The sequence below is a fragment of the Perca flavescens genome, chromosome 6, assembly GCF_004354835.1.
Source record: "Perca flavescens isolate YP-PL-M2 chromosome 6, PFLA_1.0, whole genome shotgun sequence".
Classification (NCBI taxonomy): Eukaryota; Metazoa; Chordata; class Actinopteri; order Perciformes; family Percidae; genus Perca; species Perca flavescens.
The window spans coordinates 32,337,416-32,355,201 of record NC_041336.1 but is presented as its reverse complement, the minus strand read 5'-3'; positions in this window follow the sequence as shown (position 1 = coordinate 32,355,201).

The following is a 17,786-nucleotide window of genomic DNA, read 5'->3' as shown; positions in this document are numbered from 1 at the left end:
CTTCTACCAAAGATATGAGTATTATCCTACCATCAACAGGCTAACAATGCTTCGATGTACGCTACTGGGCCACAATGAAACACACAAACATGGTTAAAAAAAAAAATGTAAAAGCCAGTTTCTTTCAGGAAAAGAAAAGATATAGATTAAAGTAAGGAATAAGTAGTTAAATAGTCAAAATTATGAGATAGCACATCAACAATCCATATGAAATGGACCTCTCCAGGAAGATCTCAGGAAACAAAAGTAGCACAATGTATATAATAAAGAAATACATTTTGATATATGTCTGTCATCATGCGTCTTACAACACAAAACCAAAGTACATTGACTTGTGTGTAGCTGCTCTCAGATGTGTTGCAGAGCATTTGCCTGTAGGTGGCGATGTTGGTGTGTTTGGCGTCTGAAAGGAATCCCCCCCCCCCACATTTTTTCATGTCATCTGATGAACATGGTTCAAATCCAGGCCCTCTCTAATGCATCTACCTACACTCAAATACATTTCACTGAATTGTTTGCATCGTATAGGAACTTTCATTGTGTTAAAAATGTCCTGTCATAATTAAACAGGAAGTGAAGAGTTGGATTTGAGGGGGCTGACATCTTCAGTGCCATCTTTCACCCCCTAGAGCGCACCAAAACACATTCTCCAAACTCCTTGAAAACGATTTCAAGCAATGTGTGTGTGTGTGTGTGTGTGTGTGTGTGTGTGTGTGTGTGTGTGTGTGTGTGTGTGTGTGTGTGCGGGATGGTGCTCTCTGACCTTTCTGCCTTCGACCCACTCTTTCCTAACGTTCAGGCCGACTGTCCCACCGGACAATCAGCTGCTTCATCTGACTTTGCTGACCTTTGACCCCTCACTCTGACCCCCCAGCCACGCAACCCCCACGGCTCTCACTGTGTGACATTTCAGCAGAATAAAAGATCCACTTAACAGGGCGCTCTGTGTGTGTGTGTGTGTGTGTGTGTGTGTGTGTGTGTGTGTGTGTGCGTGCGTGTGCGTGTGCAGCAGAAAGGACGTCCAATGAAGTATTCAAGTGCATGTACAGTACACATGTGGGCTCATCCCTCTGTCACACTGCACAGGCTTCATGAAGACATAGGGAGAATATTTCCAGACCACAGAGAGGCACATAGAGATGATCTTCCCCTGCCACACAGTGAGAGCTTTGTACCCTGGCAGCATTCCTCTGGCTTTACACTTCTGTACATTATCAGCAGTTTGGAACCACACCAACAAACTGCCCCTTCATTCAAACTACACTCATTTGAATTGTACTGTACTCAGAGTAAGACGAGGGAAGAGTGAGCATCTAACAGAGCTGGGTTGTGTCCCAGAAGAAATACCTGGACGGTCCGGATGAGCCCAGGCCTCGCCTCTTTTACCTCCTCCCGAAGATCCACAAGCCTCCTGGGACTTGGACGGTCCCCTTTGTTGTTCCGGTCGGCAGACCAATAGTAAGTGACTGCGGATCAGAATCATACAATATCACAGAATACATAGACCATTTCATTAACCCACTTTCTAAACTTCACCCTAGCTATATCCAAGATACATATGAATTTGTTAATAAAATAAAAAACCTCCAGGTACCCGGCCACACACTCCTTTTTTCAATAGACATAGACTCATTATACACAAACATAGAAACACCACTTGGCCTCGCTGCAATAAAACACATTTTTGATAAACACCCAGACCCATCCAGACCTGACAGCCAAATTTTACAGTTACTCCATCTCACACTTACCAGAAATGACTTCACCTTTAACAATAAACACTATCTCCAGCTTTGTGGGTGTGCAATGGGCCGGAAGTATTCCCCGTCATACGCAGACATCTACCTGGCCCATTGGGAGGAAACAGCTTTCCACAAACTCACCATCAAACCTCTGCTTTACTTCCGGTACTTGGACGACATCTTCGGCCTCTGGGATAACACCGAACAGACTTTTTGGACTTTTCTGGACATCCTCAACTCGCATCACCCTAAAATAAAACTCAAACATAACCTACAACCCGTTACAGTGGAGTTCCTGGACACACGGGTCTTCTTCCGCGCCTCCGACGACCGGACCAAAACACTAGCCACCAAAGTTTATTTCAAGGACACCGGCCGCCATGCACTTCTCCATAAGACCAGCTGTCACCCCAAACACACGTACAGAGGCCTCATTAAGTCCCAGCTGATACGCTTCCACAGGATTTGCACCTTCCCGGAGCATGTGGAGGAGGCCACTAGTACACTTTTTCGTGCGATGAGGTTGAGGGGTTACTCGAGGCGCTTCCTTAGAGGTATAAAGGCGGAGGTCATCGGCAAGTTTACAAACAAAACCGAAACCATCATCCAGGCGCCCAATTCCGCCCTCGTACCTCTGGTCATTACATACTCGGAAAATCTTAGGAATTTTTTACCTACTATCAGAGCTAATTTCCAGGGGGCGGGGGTTGGTTGTGACGTCCTGAGGAACTGCCGTATGATCTCCGCCTACAGGAGGAATAAAAATCTAAAAGTTATTTTAATTCATACAAACCTAAACAAGAATAATGACCCTAGGGAAGCGCTTCGAGGCTCGGATGTTGGTTTTATGAGTCTCCCCCACATTTTTAACCCTTACAGCAGATTTGGTTTTAACCCGGGGCAGGCCCTGCAGCACACAACCATCAATGTGGTTTATGCAATTAGGTGCAGGGCCTGCCACAAATTGTATGTGGGGGAGACAAGAAATGCACTATACTTAAGAATTAAACAACACCAGTATGTTTTAAATAAGGGCGATGGCACAACTGTTTTATATGCACATTTTAAACACATTTTAAAAAAAAAATGTTTAAAGCATCATGGGCCTGGAGAGTAACAAGGCCGGGACCACAGCTCAGCGTCGGGCAGCGGAGCGGAAGTGGATCCATCTTTTAAAAACCATAGACCCTACGGGTCTAAATGAAAAATATTAAAATGGATCCACTTCTCTTTTTAACCCAAGTTTTACAGGGTATTTTTAGAAATATTTCCTCCCACTGCTCTGGTCTCCTCTCTCCCCATGTTTTATTTGGACCTCCTCTGTAGCGCATTATACCCGACCTTTCTTTTCCTTTCCTTGCTTTTTCCATCTTTTTCTATTTTAAATGACTTTTCATTGTTTTATGGGTAATAACTATTTATTGCAAAAAACATTTTTTATATATTTAATTCCTTTATGGCATGTTTTTTTTCCATTTTTACTATTCTTTCCTTTCGGGGGTTTTAATCTATTCCTACAGAGGAGGTCCTACCCAATACCTTGATTTTATTTATTTTAATAAATATTTTGAAGATGCCTTGTTTGTCCTTTTATAACTTTTATTCTGTCTTATTTACATTTTAAGAATTTGATTGGATTTTTTGTCTGTCACTAATATATAATTTATATTTATTATTATTATTATTCATTATTATTTTAATTTTATTATTACGAATTGAATTACTTGCCTCAAGATTTTAGCATAATTATACACATGCCATTGGTTTTATGCATTTTTTACTAACAGTTTAGTTTTATTTATATGATGTATTTTAAATTATTTATGTTATTTATTGTGTGGCACTTTTTTACTTCTTAAAGCACTTTTAACATAGCACTTATTATTAACCCTGAATGGTATGTGTATGGATATTTTTAACTTCAAGAGCAAGTAACGCAGACAGTATTTAATTTTTTTATTTAAATAACATGGTTTTAAGATTATAATAGAGTTAATATTTTATATTGGGACACCAGGCTTTTTATAATTTTATTTATCACACGACTGTGTTTTATTTATATTTATTTTTAAAAAATAATCTTCTGGGAGAGACACCAGAGTTGTTGTGGAGTTGACCTTTTATTCAAAGTTTTAAATTCCCGCTGTCCTTCCTTTCCAGTGGTTCTTTTAACCTCTTTTTAATATCTAAACCCCCTTTTTAAACAGCCCCGTCATTTTTATTTAGCCGAACCTGGTTTTTAAGGAGTTCCTTAAAGTGTTTTTATTCACACCAGTGGTCCCCTTGTGCCCGTGACCCTCGCAGCACCCATTCTGGGTGTTGCGTTTTAACCCAAACCTAACCCTAATCCTAACCATAACCATAACCATAACCATAACCAGTGCCTCCCAACGGTGCCTTCCAGCCAGCGCTGCCTTGGGGGCAAAAGACACCGATAAATCTTTCTTGTATACAGCCGTGCTGTTAGTCTTCCATTTCAGCCTGTTATCGATGTTAACACCCAGGTATCTGTACTCATCAACCATGTCCACATCTCCACCAAGAATGCACAAGGGCTGCAGAGCCGTCCCCTTCCTCCTGTAAATAAAAATATTTGAGGGTTGCTTCATGCTTGTACAATTTACAGCAGAAGTTCTCTAAAAATCTCTCTTATATCTTTTATGTATAGGAACTGAAATTGAATTGATTTGGGAAATCATTGGCGATAACTAGCCCTAGCATCTAAACTTTGTATTCCCTGAAATACTGTCCCCTTTTTTTTTATTCCCAAGACTGTGCTGAGTGTGTGAGGAGACCCTGTAATCTTTTAGCTGGGAGAAATATACCACACTCTTCTTTTGTCTTCTCTGTCAACGCTGCTGCGGTTATGTAAGCGTCTTGTTGCAGGATCCACAGCTGGTCAGGGCCAGCTTCATGACAATCTGCAGAAACACCCAACTTAAACCTACAAGACCATGAGTCACAGTCAGAGATAACAAATGGGGCCTTGTTTTCTCAAGTTCTACCGTGATCAGATAAGCCTTTTGGTACTGTTAGTCCGTGGGTGTAAAGATAATTTGATGCTTTGATAGGTTTGGAAACCCCAGCCAAGACTTTTCCAACCATGACAGTTTGCTCTTTTTGTTCAGCTGTCACGACTCGCCTTTTTCATTTTTAATCTGTTTTAGCCTTTCTCTTATCTCTTCTTTTTTTTTTCAACTAGAAAATACATTTCCCGAATGCTGAAAGCTTATAAGCTGAAAAGCTATCACTCTAAAGAAGCACAATACACACCTATTGTAAACTCAGAAAAGATCTTAAATAAACATTACCACACAAAAACTGCTAAAGATATCAAAAAGCCAAATACAAGTGTGCTAGCTCAAAGTACTTAAGGCTAAGTATGCAGAAGTACAGTAGAAGTGATGCAAAAAAACCTATGGAAGAAGAATAAAGAATAAAGTATAAATATTCAGATAACAATACAACAATACAATACAACTAAGTACATTTATTCAAGTTGAGTTTTCAGGGATACCTGTACTTTACTGGTGCAATTTGGCTATATTTTAGGATGATTTTTTCGTTGCCATTTCACACACTTAGGCCCTATAAGTTTAATTAACTATCTATGAAATTAGAAGTAAAGTTATTATTAGTTCCAGGCCTCTTCTGTCATCTCATCCCAACCTCAGATGGAGTGGGAACATCTCCTGCCTTGTTTTCGTAAAAGGTGAACATGAAATGGACACAGGGAACTATTCGGGCTGGATCGTTACATGGTGGGAACAGTTTTATGTTTTCAATTGTTCCACGATGAAATAATGTCCAGGATGGGAAGAAGGCTAAACCATGCTTGTTCTACAGAGTTGTGATGTCTGTCAGTGATGATGTTCTGCCAGAGAAGTCCACCAACCAGAGGACGAGGATGGAGAACCCGCCAATCTGGAACTAGTGTCATGACTTCAGAGACCTAGTCCTGAATGATTTGACCTCTGTGACATGAACGTGTTTGAGTTGCTGAATGTCTAACAACACTGCTGAGGTATGGGTTCCATACAATGTTCTTCCACGGTGTTTTATTCAATTTCATTCAATTCAATTTTGAAAAAAATAAATAAATGGTTTTTCTACAGTATCCTGGCCAAACGTTTAGATAAACTAGTCTGTGATTCACTCAACATCCTCTAATCTTAAACTATTAGTCAAAATAATTAATAATTTTGGTCGTTTAAAAAAAAACAAAAAAACATTGGTGCTATTCTGCAGACTTTAGGGTAAATTCTTACACACCATCACCAGTCTAATGGACCAACAGATCCCGTAAAGTACAGATGTAAAGTTATTAGTTCATAAAGTTATGAACACAATTCTAAAATGCACAAGACAGAAAGGCTTCTGCTATCGGTTGATAACTCTAACTTGCAGAGAACCTAGACACCGGTGATTACATAGACATGTGCTTTAGGCACGGTTACGGTCTCTTTCAGTAGCCTGGTGCACGGTCTCCTAGTGACAGCCTACCTACCATGTAACAAACATTTAACTTACAATGTAACAAACATTTAACTTAACATAACTACTAAGATAACATGAAGTGCATTTGTATGTGATATCCATCGATAATGTAGTCTATGCATTTGTATGTACACAATCATCTAAGATGCACGAGAAATAAAGGCTTCTGGGATCGGTTGATGACTCAAACTTGCCGAGAACCTAGACACCCGGTTGAATATAGACTCATGCAGTACCCTCGGTTACCGTCTTTACGGTCTCGTTCAGTAGCCTGGTGGGCGGTCTCCTCGTGACAGCCTACCTACCACGTAGCAACATTCACTTCTCTGACATTTAACTTAACATAACTACCAAAATAACATGACGTGTATTTGTATGTGATGTACTGTACTTCCCCATCGATAATGTGCGAATTGCCGTGAACACACAACAACCAAGACGCTTGATTACATTAGACTCGAGCGGGCCGGCTCGAGTCTAATGTAATCAAGAGTCTTAAAGGACTGAACACCCTGAGTCCACGGGTTACGTTTGCAAATTGCCGAATGATAATACCGAATGTGGATGGTTTGTAATAAATAAGTTACGCTAACGGTGGTTAACGTTTGACTGGCAATCAGGTTATCTGACGATCTCTTATGCGCAAGAAACTTGTACTGTATACACACTTTTGGAAGAAGCCGCTTTGTTGTTGATTTATTCTTAATTAATTTAAAATTAATCAACACTAACACAAAAAAACATGAATTTATAAGTCTACCAGCATTATTATCGCATTAGCCTACATCAAGTGTCAAAATAACGCCATTCATATATAGTCATAGTCTCTGCTATAGTTTAGCGACATTAGTCCATGTAAAAACGTTGAGCTTAATGGAATATGCATTTCCTAATGGAAAATGTATTTATTGACACAAGTTAATGTCCGATCAGAGGGTTATACATACTGAAGTAATCTCAGCTATTATGCCCCAAGCCACAGAGTAAACCCGAGACACCGGTTTGTACGTTTTCAACAGATGGTTTATTTACAAATAATGAAAATAAAATGACAAATTGGCACTGCAATCTTCTTTAGAGAAATTCAAAATATCAAAAACAACACCTGCAGAAATGGGTGTAGAACTAGAAACATGGTGATATCACAATACATAAAAACTAGAGGTAATCTTTGAATTTACAGCTAGTTTTGGACACTAACTGGCACATAAAGTTTACATGCTGTCTTAGCTAGCGGTTAGCCGAATTAGCTGTTAGCTAAACTAACGTTAGCTTAACTGTGGAGGCTAACGGCAGAGCGCTACAATCAGCTAGCGGTCCGCCGAATTAGCTATTAGCTAAACTAACGTTAGCTGGAGGCTAGCGTGGGAACAGATTGAGCCAGACTCCTTCAAGACACGCACAAAAAGTTTGTTATTTCCGGTCCTGACACTGGGGGCAGCCTGAGAGTGGAGCCTGCAACAGAAGCAGCCTGACACTGGAGGTCTGCAGCCAGACCCTCTTGACACGAGTCGGGTTAATTAACAGGCTCTTAGGTCAGTTCGTCAACACTACACACACAGAGAGTACACAACCGCTACACTTGTATGTTTTTTAATGTGGCTATGTTTCATATGTGTTTTGTTTTATGACTTTAGGGACGGGCATTGGAAATTAACAATAGCTATAAATGCAAGTGTTTATGTGGTAGCATCTGTCCCCAACATGAAAGGAAATGTGTAACGGAGCTGTGGTGTCCTGCAGGTACAATGCAATAAAGTATCAACCTATGGCAGGAAAGACACCACGTTCACCAATACCGTGCCTTTTAAACCAACACAACATTACCTCATCAACTTCTTTCTTGTGCATCTGGACTCTTTTATTACATCTGTCTACCCATCATGGTGTGTTATGGCAAAGAGCAGAAATAGTTTGGAACATAGTGTAAAAGCCTATACTAGTGAGGACCTACCACAGTGGAGCCCAGCGAGGGCTGTGGAACAACAATGATGTCAGTGTTGCTCTGGTACAGGGTAGAGGCTCTGCACAGCAGCTTCATGTAAGGCCTCTCTCATGTTAAACTGGTAGAGGATGAAACTCAAATGGGACCCCCCCTTTTTTAACTCTGTGGGTGTTTCTCTAACATGCTCTTACTCCTACCATGCCCTGTGGTGACTCATTTCTTTTTCTTTGTAGACTTTATTCCTGTGGGGCGCAGCGGAGAGGAAGAAGTCGTAGGAATCGGCAGCGTGAATCTCCCTTGCCTCTCTCCTCGTCCCTACATTTTGGAATCTTTCACTTGCCCCATGTGTGTCTTGAGAGATAAAGAAAGCTGAGGAGCTGGACTCGCTTTCCCAGACAGAGGTATTTTTCGCTGCCATGTCTGCAGAGTGTTTTGGATCTGAGTTCTTTTCTCTCTCGTTTCCACCCTTTCTCCCCAGATATGTTGGCGAGCCCAGACGCTTGTCTTAGGGCCCAGATTGGTCGCCATGGGGATAGACCTAACAACAGGCGTAAACAGAGATGTCAGGGCAGAGAATGACGGAGAGGAGGGTGAGATGGAAAAGAACAGAGGTTAAAGGACAAGTGGAACGGACCAAGGGGCAACACAGAGAGGGCTGAGCAATGAAGAGAGGGGTGCTGTATGAGATGGGCAGATGGGCAGGACATCGTCTGACACAGGATACCCTGAATGCATGCTTTAAAACAAGCCTTGATGTATACAGACAGGGAGCCAGGCTCATGAATAATAAAACTCAACGCTGGAATACCAGGGTACTTTAAAATCTTTGCTTTGATGTATCACATCACATCTGAGCTGGTTCAGACAAACTGTTTTGAAATGTCAGAGACTATAGCTGCTCCTGATCTGTCCGCAGACAGCTGAACTTCACAGTGCTTCCTCTAGTTAGGGCTGTGAGTGGACTGAAAGCTCTGCTGGTTTGTGTGTTTGTCTAAAGAGGACACCCAGACAGTTTGGATGACACGAGGATGAGTAAAGCAACGACATAATCTACAGTCTATACAAAAGCTGTCTGCTGATTTAAAGAACAAGGATGTGTGCGTGCGTGTGTGTATACGTGTGCGTGCGTGCATGCGTGAGCTCCTGGATTGTTGTTGTCAGTTATGAATCAGTCTGAACTCACCCAGACACAACACAGTAAGCATTAGAATACTTTGTCGTCTTCAGTGCTCGTCTGCAAAGTCCATCAAGAGACTCTGCAGCGTGTACTTAGAGTACTTTTGATCTCTTCCAGCCACTCGGGGACACTTTGTTCTGAGAAAACCTCAGAATTTGAATCATCTTTTGGGATTATTTTTCTGGACTGAAAATGTGAGTGAGTGTGTGTGTGTGTGTGTGTGTGCGTTTAACTATATTCATGGGGTCCAAAAACCGGGAATACAGTATACTTGTGGGGCCTGGACAGCTTTGTGGGGCCAAAATGCTGGTCCCCACAACTTTAAAGGGCTGTTTGAGGGTTAAGACTTGGTTTTAGGATTAGGGATAGAATTAGGTTATGGTTAGGGTGAGGGTAAGGGTTAAGGTTAGGAATTTAGTTTTGATGGTTAAGGTAAGGTAAGGGGCTAGGGAATGCATTATGTCAATGACGGGTCCCCACAAAGATAGTGAAATGCACTATACTGTATGTGTGTGTGTGTGTTTGTTTGTTTCTAGGTTGCGATCGGTAATCATTAATTGAAGACATCTGCTAATACTTACAGTACCTCCACATTAGTACTGTCACACGCTCTATTTGAGTGTGTTAGTGGAAGTGTGTGTGGTGGAAAAAGTATTCAAATCCCTCACTAGTTGTGACGTAAAGTAAAAGTAGTATGTAAAAGTAGCAATACCACATAAAGAATACTTGACTTAAATAAAAGTACATAAGTATTATCGTTCAGGCTCCTTCGCTGGCATCAGATTGTTAGCACTGATACAGACATAGTTTGATGGGTCTATGTTAAGAAACATCACATTTATGAGCTTTATGAGCTCTTAAATTTTAATATAAAATCTTTATCTGTAACTAAATTTAATTTAAATAAAGTAGAAAACTTATGTTACAAGTTTAATAAAATGTTGTGTAAAGTATAAATAACGATAAAATGTGAAGTAAAGTATAAATATCCCCAAATGGTACTTGAGTACAAACATTAAGTGTGCAAGATGTGAGAAGTAGTAGAATCCTTCAGTGGTTATTGTAATTCTTTTAAGGAGACTGTCCTCCCTTGTTTATCCAGCATCATTCTGACCTTTATTTAGGTTTCTAGTGGTGGCGCCCTCTAGTGGCCGTAGTAGTTCTGACGGGAGCAAAGCAGGAAGTAAGGTGAAGAAGTATAAGAGCGCCAAATTACGCGGTGGAAACACAGGACTGTCACCCACAATATAGTTCCTGTCCTCTTTTGAGAAAAATAAAGTAACTAACCCTAGTAAAGTAAAGTAACTAACGGAACAACGTTAGCGTTAGCTTGATCATGACATGGATATGACTATACTTCACAGTGTTTTGCATTGTGTTTTGCTTACTGCGACAGTAAACACTTACTGTACTGAGTACAATTCTGTGATGTATGATTTACAACACACTCTGGTTTATCTTTTCGGAAGTTGAAGCATTGATTAAAATGACAGTTTCCTCTGGGTTCAACATTGTTGGAAACAGACATTTAATGCAGAAGTATTACATATTATTTCTTTAAATGGTTCTTTTGTGTAATATTCCCAGTTAAAAGTTATGCTTGACCATTTTGTGTATGCACAAATTTTTGGGTTTTTAAGGTGGATCATTCATTCATTCAACCTTTATTTATACTCGAGAGATCATTAAAGGGCGACTGTCATTTAAAATGACATTGAGTCAGTAAGAGAAAACTATAACAAAACAACATAGAACACAAGCAACGCCATCATAAGAACCGTAGAAAGATACTAAAACTTTCTGAATTGTAAAAATGATTTGATAAATACATTAGGATAATAAGGATGTAAAAAAAAATATAATTATGTAAAGCAGTAGAAGTTTGGAGGTTTAAAATCAAATGTCTAAACTGTCCACAAGGCACAAGTGAGTTGGTTTTAAGAAAGTGCTGTAATTTGTTCCAGGAGTACGTTGCACTAAAGTTAAAAGCAGCTTTTCCAAGTTCAGAGCGAGCACGTGGAACAGGAAGTAAAATAGTTAAAGAGATACCAGTAAGTATCTCTCTTGGAGAGAAGACCACCTAACCCTTTCATATAAAATACAATGATGTGTAGCAACCCGGTCTCACGGCAGTTCATGTAAATGTCCACGTTATTCTTAATCTATTGATACGTGTTCACGGAGACGTTTTTCTCGTTTTTTACGTGTAAATGTCACATTATTTTCGCATAAAGGTCGCTCCATAAGCCGGGAGGCAAAACGTCTCCGTGAACACGTATCAATAGATTCAAATAACGTCACATTTACACAAACTTCCATGAGACCGGGCTGTGTGTAGACATGACCGGTTATTTAATCTCACGGCGGAGTGATATACTGAGTCCAGAGATTTAAGAGTTGAAGATGATGCATGTCTATAAAACACATTACCATAGTCCAAGACTGACAAGAAAACTGCCTCAACAATACGTTTCCTACAGAACATGGAAATGAAAGATTCCTTTTGATTTGTAGAAATAGCCAACTTTTTGCCTATGTCGGCACACAAGATTATCAATGCGAAATTTGAAGGAGAGCTTTTCGCCAATCCAGATGCTGAGATATTTATATTCTGTGACTTTCGACAGTAAGTCTGTGCATAGTGGAAATATTAAGGTTAGTATAATCTATAGCTCTGGAAAATAGCATCAACTTTGTTTTATCAATGTTTAGTACAAATCTTAGGTCTCTTGCAGAAAATTAAAGGAACGCTGGAAGTTTTCAATTGCTAGATGAACAGAATCAGCAACATGATACAGCACTGTGTGATCCGCATACAGATGGGCATGGCAGTTTACCAAAAATGAGATTATATTATTGATATAGTGAAAATGACTAGTCCTAAATTTGAGCCCTTTTGTTACTGATAAAAACTAAGAGTTGTAGCTTCCCAATTCAACAGATTGTTGTCTCTTTGATAGGTGGTTCCTAAACCAGTTATAAGCATTAATATCTCACCACCTCTGCAAGAGCCAGCAATGATCTACTGTATCAAATGGTTTTGAAAGATCAACAAAAAGTGTGGCACAGTGCTTTTTATTATCTAAGGCTGATACAATGTCATTTACGACCAAAGTAACAGCAGTGGTAGTACTGTGTCCTGCTCTAAAGCCGGTCTAAGAATGGCTCAAAAAGGAGGCTCTAGACAGAAACACCTTCAATTAATTATTTATCAGAGATTCCAGGAACTTTGACAGGCATGGCATGGATGTTGGTGTATAGTGGTTTGAGATTGTTTTCATCACATCCCTCCTAAAATATGTATTATTCCACAACACCAGATGCCTTGCAGACACCTTATATTCTCATATTAATAGAAGTTCTTCATTCACAATGTTGTAATGCTGGATGCTGTAAGTCAATATGAAGAGAAGAGTCGTGCTAATCCAGTCTGGTTCTGTCTTCCCTTGTGCTGTGATTGCAGTCAGCTGATGGTTATGTACACAGGGCTAATTGAGCTTTGGTTTGTCTTTTCTGGTTAAAGTGAGTGTTTGATCTCCACTAAGCTTTTGACCACTGTCACGGCTCGCTGCCAGAGGAGATGGAGCCTCTTGGTCAGCAGGACCAGAGGGACTGACTGCTGTGTGGGTCAGTGTATAGGCATACAGTACAAAAATCCAAATATATACACATAAGGCATGCAGGTTCAGTGCAGTCATAGGTTAATAAAGGGTCATCGCTGGCTTCTTCCATAGGATGTAGCTGGGTTTATACTCATCACTCACTTCAGAAATAAAAATAAGTAAAGAAGGAGATGATTGACAGAAAGAAGCCGAAGAGCAAGAACACACAGTTAAATGTCATGCCAAAACAGAAAGTTGAAACTAAAAAAACTAGAAGAAAACAGACGCTGAAAAAAGAATGAAGACAAACAAGATTGTGATTGAAAAACACAGAACGCAAAAAATATCAAAATAAAATCAATTTAATACACAGCATTACACTAACAAAAAATCACTTCACATGACATGAGCACATGACAAATCCATAAAACACTAAAAAATTACATTAATCCACCCCTGAACAGTGACACATGGGCCGCACATTCAAAAGCACATGGGCTGTTGTGCAAAAATGATGGCTCATTGTGGGAGGATGAGGATGAGGGGAGAATAACTTGACATAATAACTTGTTTTTGCCCATTTCCTTCAGTATTTATAAGAAATCCACCCAAACCACCACTGACTACATCCCTGCCTCTCGACGGACTTCCCAGCCAACTGGGTTTCATTAGGAAAAGCTGATCCACCCAAAACTAAGACTACCCACAGCCACTACTACCAGCATCGCTCAGCAAGGGAAATAAATGATCTCTTTCCTGTTGGGAGGGCCCTTCCGTAACAGCAATCTGGCAGGTCGAGTGTAGAGAAAACATGTGAGGGGAATGCAGAATTATGATGATATAAGAGATTAAATGATATGTACTTCCTTCCCTACCGTCTCTCTGGGTTTTTCCTTGTTTTTCACATCCCATGCAGGCTTCACTCTGTGTTTTCCAGCCATAAACCTCTGTTACTTTCCCATGCTGAATTATTCCAAGTGCTTCCCCACTGCTTCCTCTCCCTCTGTCCATCTTCCATCCTTCTTTTCCTTTTGTGAGACATTTTGGGCAAAATGCCTGCATGGAAACATCTTACACTTTTACATTTACACTTATACATACTTACACATACATTTTTAAGAGGATTAGTACACAACAAAAGCTGATTTCAAAAGGATCCAAAATAGTACATCCAAGTGTGTAAATTGCACATCCATAATTAAAGGAATGAATATTCATACATAGAATTGTTATGCACTTGTGGGGTGTTTTATTGCACCTGGCATGTCTGTTGATCACCGTAAACCTCTGATAGCTAGAGTAACTGCAGTTCTGGAGAGTACTCCCACCTGACAGAATACAGTAGACACATCTTCATTTTATATAATAAAATAAAATCCTGGGCCAGGGGGGTAGGGAAGGAAGTACATATCATTTAATCTCTTATATCATCATAATTCTGCATTCACCTCACATGTTTTCTCTACACTCGACCTGCCAGATTGCTGTTACGGAAGGGCCCTCCCAACAGGAAAGGGGGGCAGATGACCCCCCACTATAGGGCCTTGCCCCCCCAGCTGCCCCCCTAACTTTGGTGTTCAAAAAACTTTGCTTGTAAAAACAAACTGCCACTATGTGCACAGGCTTCTTAAAACATTGAAACAAACAATTATAAATTATTTATATTATATTAATAGTAAATAATAATTGTAGATGTAATCTCAGCCCCCTGCCCCTCAAATACTCTACGTCCCTGCATTAAACGTGCAGAGCGGCGTTCGCACATTCTGGCTCGCACACAGCGAGTCTGCTGCGGTGTGGTGGCCCTGCATCCCGGCAAAGACTGGAGCGACCGAGCTGCCCCCCCCCCCCCTCCCCCGAGCCTCTGAAAGTGAAGTCAGTTTCCCCAGGTGAAGTTAAAACACACGTTTCGTGTAAAGTTAAATTTGTAATAAATGCAATGTATGCTAAAGGCGAGTCAGCATCAACAACAGCGCGTCCATTACGTTAGCCAAAAGTCAAATCGCTCCCTCCTGGTTTGTAAGCGCATTCTGCTGTTTGATTAGTTTGATTTCAGTAAAGACAAGAAGAGCATAATACAAAATATTACAAACTGGCATGTTTGAATTCATAACGTTTACAGAGGGTCGCCGTTTCGGTGGCGTTACGTTACAACACACTACACAGTGCTTGCTGAGACCGATCATTTGTATATGATTATTTAAGGAGTATTATAAAATCCACTTGCTCTCACATATCACGACAATACGGCTGCACAAATTAAACCAGGCGACATCCTTTACTGTCAAACTGGGAAAACAACAAATACAACGGGGTTAAGAAGGCTAGTCTAAACATAACTGATGTGTGCATGTAATAAATCTCCTCTGATGTTATGTTTTTTAGGCTACTTATTAGCTACAGGGCCATACAGTGTAATGTAATACAAGAATAACAAGCGCTTTTCACATCTTGACTTTTGCAGGCCAGAGTAGCTGGAGATATTAGTTGAAGCCTAAAAGTGGGGATATTGCCAGCCAAGAAAATTCTGACTAGTGCACAGGAGGAAGAGAAGGAGGGAAATGAAGAAGGAGAAGACAGGAAACTGGAGAGACCAGGCAGGTCAGAGCAGGAGAAGACCACAGAAGGAGATGCAGAAATGAGTGAAAGAGAAGAGGGAAAGGAAGAGTTGACAGTGAGGGATGAAGAGGAGGCTGCAGGTTCAGAGAGAGGGACAGAGGCAGAGAGTGATCAGGAGGAGGCAGATGAAGATGACAGAGAGGAAGAGGAGGCTGCAGTTACCCCAGGACCATATGGTTGGTTTATATTCTCCTTCCATATAAATTGCAGTACAGTAACATAACATGTCGTGACATGACGTGTTTTCAGTTTTTGGCTATTTCCATTCGGTTGTATATGTTGTAGGGTTAGATATGTAAATATTTACATATACAACAACAGTTCACTCTTCTCAAGACACTTTACAGATAGAGTAGGTCTAGACCACACTCTTTAAGTTACAAAGATCCAACAATTCTCCCAAGAGCAAGCATTTGGTACAACAGTGGCGAGGAAAAACTTCCTTTTGGGCAGAAACATCAGACAGATCCAGGGTCTTGGTGGCCGCTGCCGGTTAGATACAGATGGATACAGATATACAGATATAGAGAATTATGATTCATAATAATGGTAATTATAGTAACAAAAAAGATAATGGAACTATGACTAGAAATAATAGTTGTAGCAGTTTAGGGCGTAGCAGTTTAGGGCATAGCAGGGCGTTGCGGGGCGTAGTAGGGCATAGCAGTTTACGTATGGGGGTTCCCATGTACCGTCTTCCCCTGCCAGCCTACCAAGATCTCTTGCTACCCTTTTGCCCCCCCCATGTAAAATTTTCTAGATCCGCCACTGTCCTGAGCTGATGGGAGGCTCAGAGGAGTAGAGAAAGGCTGGCTGTCTGATGGAGAAAGTCAGCGTTTCCTGATTTACTTGATGTACCTGTTGAATTCAATGCAAGTTAATAACAAAAAGGTAAAAAACATTGCTGACTGAAGAGAAAAGGCATCAGGATGAATCAAGCCGGTTCTGGAGCAGGCTTGCTGCACAGAATAAATCTCCATGGTAACTTATGTGCCTGATATCTGGAAAATACTGCTATGTATGTTTTGTGAAATAGCCCTCTGATGTTTTATTGTGTTATCAAGGGCGTCTTGCCCCTTTGTGGGATTAATAAAGTTGTTTTGAATTTAAATGAGAGGGGGTCAGAGGAGGTGGTGGAGCTGGTTCTGGGCTAGGTAAAGGCTCTGCTGGTATAGTGGAACCCTCTTGGACAGCAAGTCGGGATTGCGTTGAGTGATTGGTTGTCCCTCGCAGTGAGGAAGCAGCAAGCAGGTTGGCCCATGCAGAGTGAAGTGGATTTAGCCTGGTCCTACCAGACTCTTATACATTTCATTTGTACAGAGAGTCTGGCCACTCTCCATTGACAAGCGTTAACTTCCTTAAAGTTTAAAACTATTGGATCTGCCCAGAGCCACTCTGGATCTGCCATAACCAATCGCTAACGTTTGGTCGTGACGTCGGCTGAGCATCGCTAGCGTTAGCCTTAGCCAACTCCTTCACCACTAGCGGAGCGAGTTGGATAATCAAACTTTTCCCGAACCCCGTGGGGAGGAGGGCCACAACATCATGGCCCCCAACAAAACCCAGCAAAGATTGGTGTTGCTCGGGCTTTAAATTCTGGACATTCGGCAGCGCTGCCACAACGGACCGAATGGCTTAGCTCGCATCTTTCTCCGCCGCAACTCTAGCGCACGACCTCAACGTCATCGTTCTCAGCCAATCCCTCTGTTCGCTGACTGGACCGCCAATTATTTGTTCGGATAGAAAACCTAACAATATACCGCAAACCCAGACGGTGTACTGAAGGAAAATTAAAATTGAGCGGAAGTACGTAGGAGGGCGGAGCCAGGCTAAAGTGGATACGCTGGGGTGTAGGGTTTAACCATGTGCTGCATGTAAGCAGGGCCTGATCCGTAGCATGGTACCCAGTACTAGTGTCTTGAAGAGGATGCGGGAAGCAACTGGTAACCAGTGAAGGGAGCGGAGGAGCGGTGTAGTGTGAGAGAACTATTATTCTGAATGAGCAGCAGGGGCCGGATGGCCCATGCAGGCAGGCCAGCCAGGAGGGAGCTGCAGTAGTGCTGCTGCTTCAGCTTGACTGATGGTCGACTCCTGGGTTAGGGTCATAGCTGGAGGCTCATCAACAAGGATCAGATCAGTTCAATACGGACCAAGATCTTTTTTCATAACCTCTATTTCCTTATTTTGAAAGCTGGCTCCCTTGT